We start from the raw sequence: 13,501 nt of genomic DNA, 5'->3' as shown, positions 1-13,501 counted from the left end.
ATTACAGACAGCCTCTCCTTGCTTGATTAAAAACAACAAAAAATTCTGTTCTGATCATTTAGTTGTGGACACATGTCAACAATTTATTATCTTGCTGGAAGGGCAGAAACCTCTTGTTGTTTATGTGCTATGGAGTCGGTTTCTACTAATAGCGACCCTGTACAGGGTTTCTGAGGCTGTAAATCTTTACAGGAGCAGAAAGACTCATCTTTCTCCCGCGGAGCAGCTGGTGGTTTCGAACTGCTGTCCCTGAGATTAGCAGCCCTATTTGTAACTACTACGCTACCAGAGCTCTTAGCTACCAAAAGCCTCTAGCTAGCCAAAATTACTTCTATTTTATTGGAAGCGTTTATTTCTTCCTAAAAGAAGGCTGTAAATTACACCAAGCTAAAGGGTTTGATTCCAAACTGAGTTTGGAATAATTTCTCCTTTACCTTTGGTGGTCCTAAAAACAACTTTTCATTTTAAGAGCTTTTCCTTAAAGCTGACTCAGGAGATAGCAGAAATGACCAAGTTGAAGTTTTAAATGTTTCAGAATCTCAAAAATGTCTTAGAACTACAATCTTTGACCTATAGCATCAGTTTTTCTTCTGTAGTAACCAGAATCCCTTTGAAATACAGATCCCTTCTTCACCACCATGTGCATTCTGGAACCAGCAAGGACTGATACTAGACACTTAACATTTATTTTTCCATTTATTATTCAGCCTGGCGGGGGGGGGCATTGATAATTCATACCCATTTTACAGACAAAGACAACTGAGGTCTCAGAGAAATCAGGTGATCTGCCTAAATTCTCAGTTTTTTCAACTAGTTTACAAATTCCTTTTCTTCTGACATGCTTTGAAATTGTATTGATGAAAGGAAATTTCCTCTTATTTCTTGACTTGGTCTTCATACTTTGAAACTCATTATACAAAGATTCTTAAGAGGTCAATAACTTTACTCAAGACGACTTAGCTAGAAAATGGAAGAATCCTTATTTAAATCCAGGTCTCCTAACTCTGAAACCTGATTTGCTTTCATGACACTCAAAAAGAATTCAACATATATAACACAATCCCAATCTAGATTCCAATAACATTCTTTAGAGAGATGGAATAAACAATTACAAATTTTATATGGAAAGGAAAAGAGACCCAGGATAAGCAAAGCACTCCTTAAGAAGAACAAAGTTGGAAGCCTCTCACTCCCTGATTTCAAAATATGGCTATATGATCACGTCACTAAGGCCTTTTTTTCTACCATTTGAAGAGGGATATGCTTCCCAGAATCTCAATGCTATCCCTGGACCACACACTAAGATATTTATTTTTCAGCATTTCAAACTAAGCTCATTTTGTAAAATGATTTTTTCTTGATCATAAAAGCAATACATGATTGTTGTTCAATACTTGGAATGTAAACAAAATGCAACTCCTGTAAACTTACTGCTTAGAATATAATGAATGTTTTTGATGTATTCAGCTTGTATTTCCTTAAAAAGCATAGGTATTTAACTGATGCAATTCCATCTCATCTACATTTTAGCACTAAAAACACCTGCCATTAGCTAACTGTAGTACCTGTTTTGCAGTTAGCAGTGCTATTATCTCTTAGACTGATATTATGAATTGGCTAATTTCACATCACATCTTCTGAGAATAGGATTTAAAAAGAAAGACACTCCAGGAAGCCATGTGGACTTTATTGTAAAATTTTATTAACTGCTTCTAATATTTGATATATATATATTTTTTTTTTTTCCAGAAAAAGAACACACTCACCTACTATGTTTTTCCCTGTTGTTTGTGCCTCAGGATTTCCCCTCTGATGTAGTTAAAAAGAAACGTAGGAATAATATTCCTTTGGGGATGAAGCTGGTATTAATGTAATAGAGATGTTGGTGACGTCATTACCAGGAGTATAATGTATTAAACTCTGATTCCATGTACAAAAATGTCAGACAGGAAGGAGCTCTTTGTGTTTTGAGTGCCCCACCTTACTGCATTGCAGGTCTAAGAGCTACACTTTAGCCTACCATCTGGTGGCCAGCTGAGAGATCCAGTAAGGAAATTCCTCTTTGTTTTGTCTTCTCACTTTTTGCTCTGTGTTCAAGATAATTGTCTTATCTGCTTATTCAGTTTTAATCCTAAAAATCACTTAATACTACATTCCTGAAGAAAATGATTTCAGCAATATTATTAACATCTTTTGAACAATCAAACAACCCTACACTGCTTCCCATTAAAATCCAATTTACAATGACAGGCAATCTTTGAATTATGATAAGCATGTCATTCAGGTGTATACATGTGAATCTCAGTGGAGTACTTAACTACTGGTTTAGTAGGTTCCTTCTACCAGGTGACTACTATATCATTCTATTTGGAAAAGAAAAAGCCTTTATGAATTAATAAGCCAATAAGTCATCAAAATACAGTAGTGAATGGTTGTTTACAACATTATTTCAATGATTTTTACTCTAAGTTTCTTACAGTTTTGCTTGGAAATCGAATTGCTGTCATATATTTCAATATTCTAACATCTCAAAATTACAGTTCTTGTTTCTTTGGATGAGGAACAACAACAAAATATCTTGCTTAGTTTTGTGCTTTTGTGTCATTTACATGGATTGCATTTGTTCTTTGGGCTTCACCCTCTCACACTTCGTCCCCGACTCTATCCCCACCTCCCATGACTTAAAGGAGCCTTTAAAATTAGTGATAAAATTCATGCTACTCAATCTCCTTTTTGTTGTTGTTAAGTGCTGTTGAGTTGGTTCCAACTCACAGCCACCCTATAGAGGGTTTCTGAGGCTTTAAATATTTTCATGAGCAGAAAGCCTCATGGGTCTCCCAAGGAGAGCTGGTGGATTCGAACTACCAAAATTGTGGTTCTCAATCCAGTGTTTATCCTATGGAGCCACCATGCTCCCACACATCTTCCTTCTTGTTGTTAAGTGCCATCAGGTCAGTTCCGACTCATAGAGCCCCTGTATAGGGTTTCCTGGAATCTTGGTGTGGCGCTGTAGGATAAGCACTGAACCACAGGTTGGTTTGAACCACAAGGTCGGCAATTCAAACTCACCAGCTGCTTCTTGGAAACCCTATACAGGGTCACTGTGAGTTGGACCTGACTCTATGGCACTTAACCAACAACAGTAGGATTTCCGTGGAGCAACAGGTGGGTTTGTACTGCCAATCCTGTGGTTCTCAGTCCAGTGCTGATCCTACAGTGCTACACCAGAAGGACTCCTTCGTTCTCATCAAAATGAATTTAGGAGTTTTACAAGGAGTGAGTTCATTTTCTAATTTTAGCTTTAAAGGAAACACCTGCAACTTAGAAAAGCTGCTATTCATGGGTGAAGCCAGGTTTCCTTCAGAATGTGTTCACAGACAGCTGTCTCCCTCCCTGTTTCTGAGTTCTCTGCTGAAAGGTTTTTTGGACACTGCCCTCTGCCTATGCCTTTTTCCTGTGTTCTCATTCCTATCACCCCCATTGTCTGGGCCCCCATTAGCCAGCTACTGAGATTTAACTACTTGTCGTTGGTAGCTGCTATCGAGTAGGTACCGACTTATAGCGACCCTATGCACAACAGAACGAAATACTGCCCAGTCCTGGGCCAACCTCACAGTTGTTGCCACGCTTGAGCCTATTGATGCTGCTACTTTGCTAATTCATCTTGGTGGGGGTCTTCCTCTTTGTCTCTGACCCTTTACCTTACCAAACATGATATCCTTCTCCAGCAACTGGTCCCTCTTGACAATATGTCCGAAGTATGAGAGGCCAAGTTTGGCCATCCTGGCCTCCAAGTAGCCCTCTGGCTGCATTTCTTCCAACACAGATCTGTTGGTTCTTTTGGCAGCTTTCAGTATTCCCCTCCAACACCATAACTCAAAAGCATCAGTTCTTCTAGGGTCTTCTTCCTTATTCACTGTCCAGCTTTCACATGCATATGAGGTTATTGAAAATACTGTGACTTGGGTCAAGTGCATCTTAGTCCTCAAGCTGACATCTTTGCTCTTCAACACTTTAAAAGGTCTTGTGCAGCAGATTTGCCCAGTGCAGTACATCATCTGATCTCTTGACTCCTGCTTCCATGAGTGTTGATAGTTGATCCAAGAAGAATGAAGTCCTTGACAACTTCAATCTTTTCTCCATTGATAAGAATGCTGTTTATTGGTCCAGTGGTGAGGAGATTCAACTTTCTCACCTACAAAACTAGGCTGAATAGCATACAGCTCTGCTCCCCACCTTGAGACCAGTTTTAGTTTTAATTCCTTGGGAAAATGCAAAATAGCAACAAGAAAAAACTATGAATTCAGTAATACTTTTAAACAAATTTGTATTTTATTCACCACAATAGCATCCACAAACTTTCTAAAAATAATAGTATCTAGATGTGCGAAACATTCTTCAGCCTACAAAACTCTGTGTACAGGTGACTTAGGGAACTTCAAATGGTGATTTTGCAGCCAAGGACATGTTAGCAGTCTTTGGAACAATCAAACAACTCTACACTGTTGTTGTTGTTGTTGTTGTTGTTAAGTGCCGTTGAGTCGGTTCCAACCCATAGCAATCCTGTAGAGGGTTTCCAAGGAGCGACTGGTGAGCTTGAACCACCAGCCTTGTATTTCAAGCCAATTTTGCAGTCTGGCTCATTAATCCACAGCACCACACCAGGACTCCAAACACTGCTTCCCATTAAAATACAGTTTACAATGATAGGCAAACTTTGAATAATAACCAAATTATCAGCTTCTGAAAATAAGCAAGTCATCTGGACTGTCCTACAAGGCATTCTTTTAGCACAAAATAACCAAGAGATGAAGCATTGCCACAATGAGTTGGTCTTCTAGCACCTTGTAAGAAAATAGCTGGGCTAGTTTGACTTCTCTGGGAAGCTGAAGTTGGGGCTGGGGGCAGAAGTTCTTAAGTGTAGAGATGTATTATATTTGTCAAAATTTTGCTGTTAAGTATCGTTGAATCAGTTCCAACTCATTGTGATCCAATATAGGTTTTCCAAGGAGTGGCTGGGGAGTTTGCACTGCCGACCCTCAGTTCAAACCAAACTTGCAGTCCAGTGGTTATTCTACAGTGCCACACCAGGGCCCCCATATATCAGAAATAGATGGCAATTTTTTTTCTAAAAAGTTTTATTCAGAAAAGACAGCTACCTTATATTTATTAATTGGGGAATATGCTGAAGAATACATTTTAGAGATCATTATTAGTCTTTTTAAACATTTAAAAGAAAAGTTACTTGTGGAGATTTTGGATATACAGGGAGGAAAACTCCTGTCCTAATGGAGTCCTGTATGGTGCTGTAGGATAAGTACTGGACTGTTAACCACAGTTCACGAGTTCTTCAGAAACTCTATACGGTGTCACTATGAGTCGGAACTGACTCTGCAGCACTTACAACAACAGTGTTCAACGAATGGAGCCTTGGTGGTTTAGCAGAATTCTTGCCTCCCATGGGGGAGATCCTTCTCAGTTCTCTAGCCATTGCACCTCATGGCAACCACCACCCTTCTGTCAGTGGAGGCTGGCGGCTTGCTGTGGCACTGAACAGGAGCTTCCAGACTAAAACTGACTAGAAACAGACTATAACAGACGTCTGCAAATCAGCCAATGATAACTTTATGGGTCACAATAGTCCTATCCACAATGGATCCTAAGGATGATTTGGGTGGCAGTTAATTCCAGTGTCTGTGAGGTCAGCATGAGTTGGAGGTCAACTCCAAGGCAGCTAACATCCAGGTTCCACCAGTTGTTCTTGAGACTCCACTGACAGCCCTGTCCTCAGATCTTAAGTAACTGTGAGGGTTCTGTTAGATGACTCACAATGCTGTTCCAAGATAGTAAAGCCCTACATGTGAAGAATTTGAATAAAATTGAGTGGGAGGGGAAAGCAATTTTCTAAATTAATACCAGATTGCATAATTTATGATATAAATGAGTATCTAGATTTATAGAAGAAATACCTTAGATTATTTAATTTACATCCATTAATGTTTATACTTAAATTGTTGTTGTTAAGTGCCTTTAAGTCAGTTAATTTGAGATCAATTAATAGACTTAAATGCCTACATCATAAAGTTGAAAAAAGAAACTAACAATGTGTAAGAATGAGGGAATAAAGAAAGCTCCCTTCTAATCCTAATCTTCCCATAATCCCTCCACAAAACTACACAGATCAAATGATACTTGCCAAATTATAAGAGTTGACAATGGTGTGTATTTAAATTACCGATTCAAGAAAACGGGAGTAGGAACAGGAATTTGGATTTTAGTACATGCCCCAGATGATTCTTAATACCAAGTAACTTTGGAGAACATCAAAGCATTAACTAAAATATGAATTGGGTGCCATTCTTTATACATCATAAATCTTCATTCCTTTCCGACAAATAAATGGAAAGAGATCTAAGACTGGCTTCCTTAGACAGCCCCTTCCCTGCTACCTTGAAATGTGGAAGACTGAATTACCAAGGCCACCTTCTAAGAGGTCAGGGAAAAGTCTGGATTTAGGTGAGGAAAGGGGAACACAACAGGAGTTAGCTCTCCCTATGGAAAGAGTTGGACAGTAGCCTTAGGGACTAATACAACCTTGGAAGCTGTAGGCAAACAGAAGCAGCTTGAGGGAATGAAATATTCCACAAAGGTAGTGAAACTTAGCATATAAATGGCTCAGTTTACTCAGAAGGAATGATCCCCACCCACCAGCAGTTTATTTGAAAAGATTGAAGAAGCAAGGTGTTGAGGACCCTGTGGGGTTGGATGCTAGGTCCCTGCTCTATACTGAGTATAGCTACTTGATTCATGGTGAAAGACCTTGTCCAGCTGGTTCTTGGGGATGTCAAAATAGTACAAATGGCAAACTCATGGATGCTTGATATTGGATAAGACCAATTGCTACCTAAATTAACAAAGGACCTCCTGGGAGTTAGTTGTGTGTTCCTAAGTCACTAAATGCTAAGTCGGTTATCACAATAAAGTCAAGGATAGAGTTTATAGTAAAAGATGATGCCCTCAACTCTGGCAAACCTTCCTGCCTATCACCCCTAATACAAACCAGCATACAAAAATACCCAAGGGGTGACAGTGAAAAATTAAAACTCCAATAAACACAGCAGAAAGCCTTGACTGAAAGAAAAATTCTAGAACTTACTCAGAATTTTCCTTAAGTTTATTAAAACCTTAAGTGTTAACAGAGAGAACAAAAGTACTTACGACTGGTTAGAAAATCCTTCTCAGGTATCTGATATGGCAATGTGTTCACTCTAGCTGTTCTTTCCAAACTGTAGGTTGTGATCCATCAGTGGACTGTGAGATCATTTAAAAAATAATAATAAGGAAATAGAAAATACCAGAAAGCATTGCATGTAGAAAAGATATTGTTTTATGAGATCCCCTCCCCACAGTAGTGAGTATGATCATGTGATAGTTTACAATCTGAAATGTACTTCTTATTGTGGCTCACAACAACCAAAAGTTTCAAAAGGATTTCATCCTAGACTTTAACAGGAACATGGCAACTTTTATAGGTCTGTCTCAGGCAGTTGCATACTATTGCAATATTGAAATAGTTTATTTTTTCATGTTTGCCCACTGAGGACTAGATTCCATCTCTTGTTTTAACTACTAAATCATTTATAGAAACAAAAAATACAATTGTCTACAAAGAAAACTCTGGACTGGCATGTACTGGAGTGGTCTTAAAGACGTATTTTGGACTTTTCTTTTTTAAAATCATGCTATTGAATTTTGTTTTTGCTTTTATGGGGGCAGAGTAATAAGATATCATTTGAAGTATCTTTAAAATTATGATACCAAAACACCCAACCCCATTGTTGTTGATTTGATTTGACAGAGAAGTGTTCCATAGGGCTTCCAAATGGAATATTTACAGGAGTGGACTGTTAGATCTTTCTGTGGCAGAAAGGTGGGAGGGTTCAAATTGTCAACCTTTTGATTTGCAGCCAAGCACTTAATCACTGTGCCACCAGGACTCCTTCATAGGGACTACCACTAAAGCCTATATTTTCACTTTATTATGTTATAGAAAACTGTAAACATACTGATGGTACAACTGAAATAAAATCCTGTTCAAACCTAAATTTATGATAAAAAAAAAAAAAATACATCTTTGCCCACTAGGCAAAGCTCTGGACATTTTAATATATCACCCTGTCTTTCAAAATTCTAGATGACTTGAAAAATTCTTAGCTCTATGTTCTACATTAAATCCCTCTCACAGCTTGTACTGTTTCTCATGGTTACATTGTTGTTGATTGCTGTGGAGGTTCTGACTCATAGTGACCCAGTATAGCGTTTCCCAGGAGCGGCTGGTGGGTTTGAACTGCCAAACTTATGGTCAGCAGTCCAGTGCTTATCCTACAGTGCTACACCAGGATGCCACCTAAGGACACCATGTTAACATTAAAAGAGCATAAATATCCAATTTAGGCTTACTGGTACAAACAGATTAAAAAGAGAAATCATAAATAGACTTTTTATTCAATCTAAATCTAGAAATTATATTAAGTTCATATATGTACTGTTAGAAAAGTCTGAACATGAAATTAACTAACAAAACTTTTTACTTTCTAGATAATTCATCTCTTTGTCAGTTATAAGGCAAGGCACTACAATAAACATTTCACAGCCTACTTATAGTTTAGATTAATAATATTATATATAGCATATGATCTGCTATTAGTTGAACAACACACCTTCTCAGGTGCTATTTAATGCTATCCATGGTTTCTGCTTGAGTGTGGTAAATCCTACCTAACTGCAGTTGTAAAAACTGATACCTGTAAGGGCCTATCTAAATTAAAGTTCATTTTCTATTATTTCTTAGATATTAAAATCCCTCCATCTGCAGGATTTGCTAGTGATTAGCCATTTTACTAAGCACAGTGTCTGGCATATAGTGGGTACCCTATAAACATCTGTTAAAGAAAAGTATAATTTTCCTTAGAATATGATTGACAAAAGAATCAAAACACATGGTTCCTTTCATTAATTCCAATACATGCTTGCCCAGTTTTGATGAGGGAGGTAAGGATCAAGAGACAGGACTTTGTATTAAAGAGTTTGGGCTGATGCCTATGAATAAGGGCAGTGTTATGCACAGATGTGACATGATGGTCAGAATTGTGGTGTTTAGAAACATCCCTTTGGCCTTGTGTGGATGGGTGGGTGGATGGATGGGTGGGTGATGGATGGATGTGGTGGAGAGGCAGTGGTTTAGAGGCTGTTGTGATCCAAATGAGGAGATGGTGGCCTAACCAAGGACAGTGCCATAGAAGATGAAGACAACAGGTTCAACAGAAGTTTGTAAGACTAGCTAAAAAAAAAAAATCCAGTGCTGCTCTTCCGATCTGGACATAAATATCGGTTTTGTGTGGGGAAGTACTACTCCATATGGTTTCTAAGACTGTAATCTTTATAAAAGCAGGTTGTCATATCTTTGTCCAATAGAGCAGCCACTGAGTTCAAACTACTGACCTTTCAGTTCACTACAGAGCACTTAACCACTGTGCCACCAGGGCTCTTCTTTGTAAGGTTATGCTGTAAAAAATGAGTGATTGTAGGAATTGAGCAAGAGGAGAGTCAAGAATGAGGCCCAAGTTTTTGGCAGGGACACTAGGGAGGAGAGTCATAGCAGGAGGGAAAGAGTTAGAAGAAGCCAAGTTCTGTTCTGAGCATGTTAGATTTGAACATCTTCATGTAGAAGATTCCAGTAAAAGTGTGCTAATAGTAAATAGGAATCATGTGATGCTCTGGGTTAATGCGCTGGACTGCAAAATCAGTTTGATCCACAAGGTTAGCGGTTCAAGCTCACCAGCAGCTCCTCAGATACCCTATACAGGGTCACTATGGGTCAGAACCAACTCAACAGCACTTAGCAGCAACAACAGTAAATTTAAATATAGGTCTGAAGCTTTGGAAATGAGTATGGTGGAAATGCTCATACTTTGAATCTTAATCCAGATTAATGTTTTGTTTTTCATAAATTGTTATGCATATTTAAAATTCAAGGAAAAAAGGATGAATACAACTAAGCTAATTCTTTTCAGAACTTGATATCACCTCTTAAAACATCCAATAACTGTAAAAGGTATTTACATTTTCTTCTGATATTTAAACACTCTATTGATTTTGTACGTGGCATTAGAGTTACTTAATGGATTAGGAAGAAAAAAAGCATTATCTTTGTTGACTTACTTCTCTGAGTAAAATCCACTTAGAAGACTGCTCTTACTGGTTCCACAAATACACAAGGGAGTACATGTAAGAATGAGTATTTATTTAAATATCCAACATTTAAGCCTTCATAAATCCATGCAGCAGTAAACCCTAAATTTCCAGCCTTCTCACTACATGTGTGAAAGAAAGGACATTTGATGAGGCCTCTTTTAATAATGTGGTTGAGAATGTGGATGGATTCTGGAGTTGGACTGTTGACGTTAGCCTTGCCTCTTACAAACCATATGATCTTGGTCAAATTATGTCATCTCTGTGGCCTCAGCTGTCTTATCTATAAAATAGGGTTTATGAGGACTAGTTTGATAAAAGTGTATAACAATAGTATCTGGCATAAAATAGGGTTGATGAGGACTAGTTATGTAAAAGTGTGCATATAAGAGCAGTTCCTGGCATATTGTATGCACTCAATCAGTATTATCTGTAATTATTTTAAATCTCTGTTAAAAACATTTTCTTCATGAGCAGCCATCAAGGCAAGTAATCAAGTCCCTTCAGGATAAACCCCCCTCCAAGACTGAAATTCAAAGGGAATACACCAGTAGGCATGTAAGCTTGCTGACGACCACATTGATGGACTGGTGAGTGGAAGTGGGGGGAAAGCAACAATGAAGAAATGGACTGAGTTAACCATGTTCCATAGACTCCCATCAACCTTAAGACGAGAGAGAAGAGGAAGGGCTGGTTGGTTTGAATTATGGTGAGACCTGGGGACTCTTGGGCCCAAGGACAAGGACATAGCCACGGAGGGTTAGAGCTGAAAGTGAAGCATCCAGCTGATATGAAGTGAGGGGAAATGCACAAGAACACCCATACTTGTAGACAGTCCCCACTTGACCTGGCTTCAATGGCTGGATGATCAGAATTCTACTAGAAGAAAAAAAAGAGCAACCCACTACAATTTGATGAACTTTATCTATACTTATGGATGTGGTGCTTATGTGCCGTGATGCAGTAGCTCAAAAAAGGGAACAAGTCTTTACAGCAAGTATCATTCCCACCCCCTCGGTACACAAGGTTGACAAGGATGGGCAATTTAGACATTGGCTGCTCAAAATGGGGTGGCTAAAAAGGCAAGAAGTGACTGGCTTACAAGCTTTCAAGAGGAAGCCTAGTTCCGCAGGGAGTGGGGGAAGGTAGAATCTCCACTGAGTGGTTTCCAATCGGTTGGGACAGGGCTGATGAAAGGAAATGGGGATAAGATTTTTGTGGTACAATAGTGAATAACTGCTATCAGGTCTGACTATGAGGGTCAGAAATGTAAAGATAGATGTTTTGTAATAAAAGGTGGGGAGTGATTGATTTTGCAGTCTAGGAGTGGAGGTCTCTGGGACCATCAAGTGAGAAGAGTGGAGTGCAGGACCCTACCCAGAGAAGCAGTGATGCCAGAGATGGAGGCAGACGATGATGTGGAGAGATGGAGTGGCTGGGGACTCTGGACTCAGGGAGGGAGAAAGGCTGTGTGCTGATGGCCAGAGGGGTGGGGAGGAAGGAAGGAGGGCAGGCAGGCCTGTGGAGTGTACCCTTTGATTGATGATGCATGGAGGGGATTGTAATCATTGCAATGAAATGAAATACAATAGGATGAATGTAAAGCTGGTGTTCTCCCATGTAAACTAACATAATTCACAATAAAAACTTTTTAAAAACAAATAGCAATGGTTTCCAAGGAGATCCTCTGAACTAGTACAACTCAAGGCAGAGAGGTCAACTCAGATTATGGCAATTGTTTGGTGGGGGGTAGAATTCCTAAGTGGTGATTTTACTAGATTTTCTCGAAGCAAACAGGGCAATCGTAGGGTCTTATAATGAGGAAGTTTTATTTATAAAATGGGAGAGCTTCATTGATGAGAAAAAGGCCAAGTAACTTGTGCCAAGTAATTCTTTTTTTTCATCATGATGCGCCTGATCATTCTTCGATAGCAAGAGCTGTCCTACTATAATTTCATTGGAAACCCTTAACCCATCTACTATGATCTTGCCCCTTCAGACTTCTTTTTATTCCCCAAATTCAAAGAATATTTTAAAGGAACACAGTTTGAGTCCCTCAGGGGTGTCAAAACTGCCATTTTGACATATTGTAAATCAGAGTGCAGAATTCTTCTGGGGAGGCTTAGAGAGATGGAATCACTGCCTTCAGAAGTGTATGGACCTAGATGGAGGATGTGTTAAGAATACCTTCACGTTTTGATATTTTTGTTATTTTAATAAAGGTTACTGTGATTTTGTAGCAATACTTTTAAACTTATCCTCACATGAAAGATTCTAGAAAATGGTAACTAATCTATGATGCAAGATCAAGGATTGCTGTGGATGGGGAGCATATGAGGTTCGTGGAATCCTCTAGAGAAATGGGTACATCTATTATTTTGATTTTGGCGACAGTTTCATGGGTGTATATACATATATATCCTGACTGACCAAATAGTACTCTTTAAATGATTCCTGTTTATTGTGCTCAAGCAAAGCTGTAAATTAAAAGAATGGATGAATCTAAAAAAAAAAAAAAAAGAATGGCCAAACTTGCACAGAGTACCCATTTGACCTAACTTCAGTGGCTTGATGATCAGAACTTGACTAGAGGAAGATAAACATTTTTGATAAAGGAATAAATATAAATTGCTACAATTTGATTAACTTGACCTATACTTATGTATCAGCTCAAAATACCAACTGAGAAGAAAGAAATCTTCACATCAAGAATCATTCCTATCCACTCTGTACACAGGTTGATAGGGTTGGGAAACTTCGACACTGGCTACCTAAAGTGAGGGGGCAATAAAAACACAAAGTGACTGGCTTACAAGTTTTCAAGAGGAAGTTTAGTTTCAGAGTGCAGGGAAAAGTAGAAGCCCCACTGAGTAGTTTTCATCTTGTCTACATGGGTCTGGTTAAAGGAGATGGGAACAAGATTCTTATGATTCAATAGTGAATAATTGTTACCATGGCTAATGGTGATTGTCACACAGCAGAGGTCAAAGTTTTGTAACAAAAAGGGGAGTAAAGTCCAGGAACAGAGGGCCCTAGAAACATCAAGGGAGAAGAGCATCAGCGGAATTTGTGACCCTATCCAGAGAAGCAGCAACACCAGAAATGGAGGCAAAGATGAAGACAGGGAGAGAGGGAGCAGCTGAGGACACTAGACTCATGGAAAGAGAAAGGCTGTGTTCTAGTGGTGAGGAGGCAGGTTTGCAGAATGTGCCCTTTGGTTGTTTAAATGATTATATATTCCTGAGTGTTT

The sequence above is a fragment of the Chrysochloris asiatica genome, unplaced genomic scaffold (assembly GCF_000296735.1).
Source record: "Chrysochloris asiatica unplaced genomic scaffold, ChrAsi1.0 scaffold00146, whole genome shotgun sequence".
Classification (NCBI taxonomy): domain Eukaryota; kingdom Metazoa; phylum Chordata; class Mammalia; order Afrosoricida; family Chrysochloridae; genus Chrysochloris; species Chrysochloris asiatica.
Note: the sequence above shows the minus strand (reverse complement) of the source record.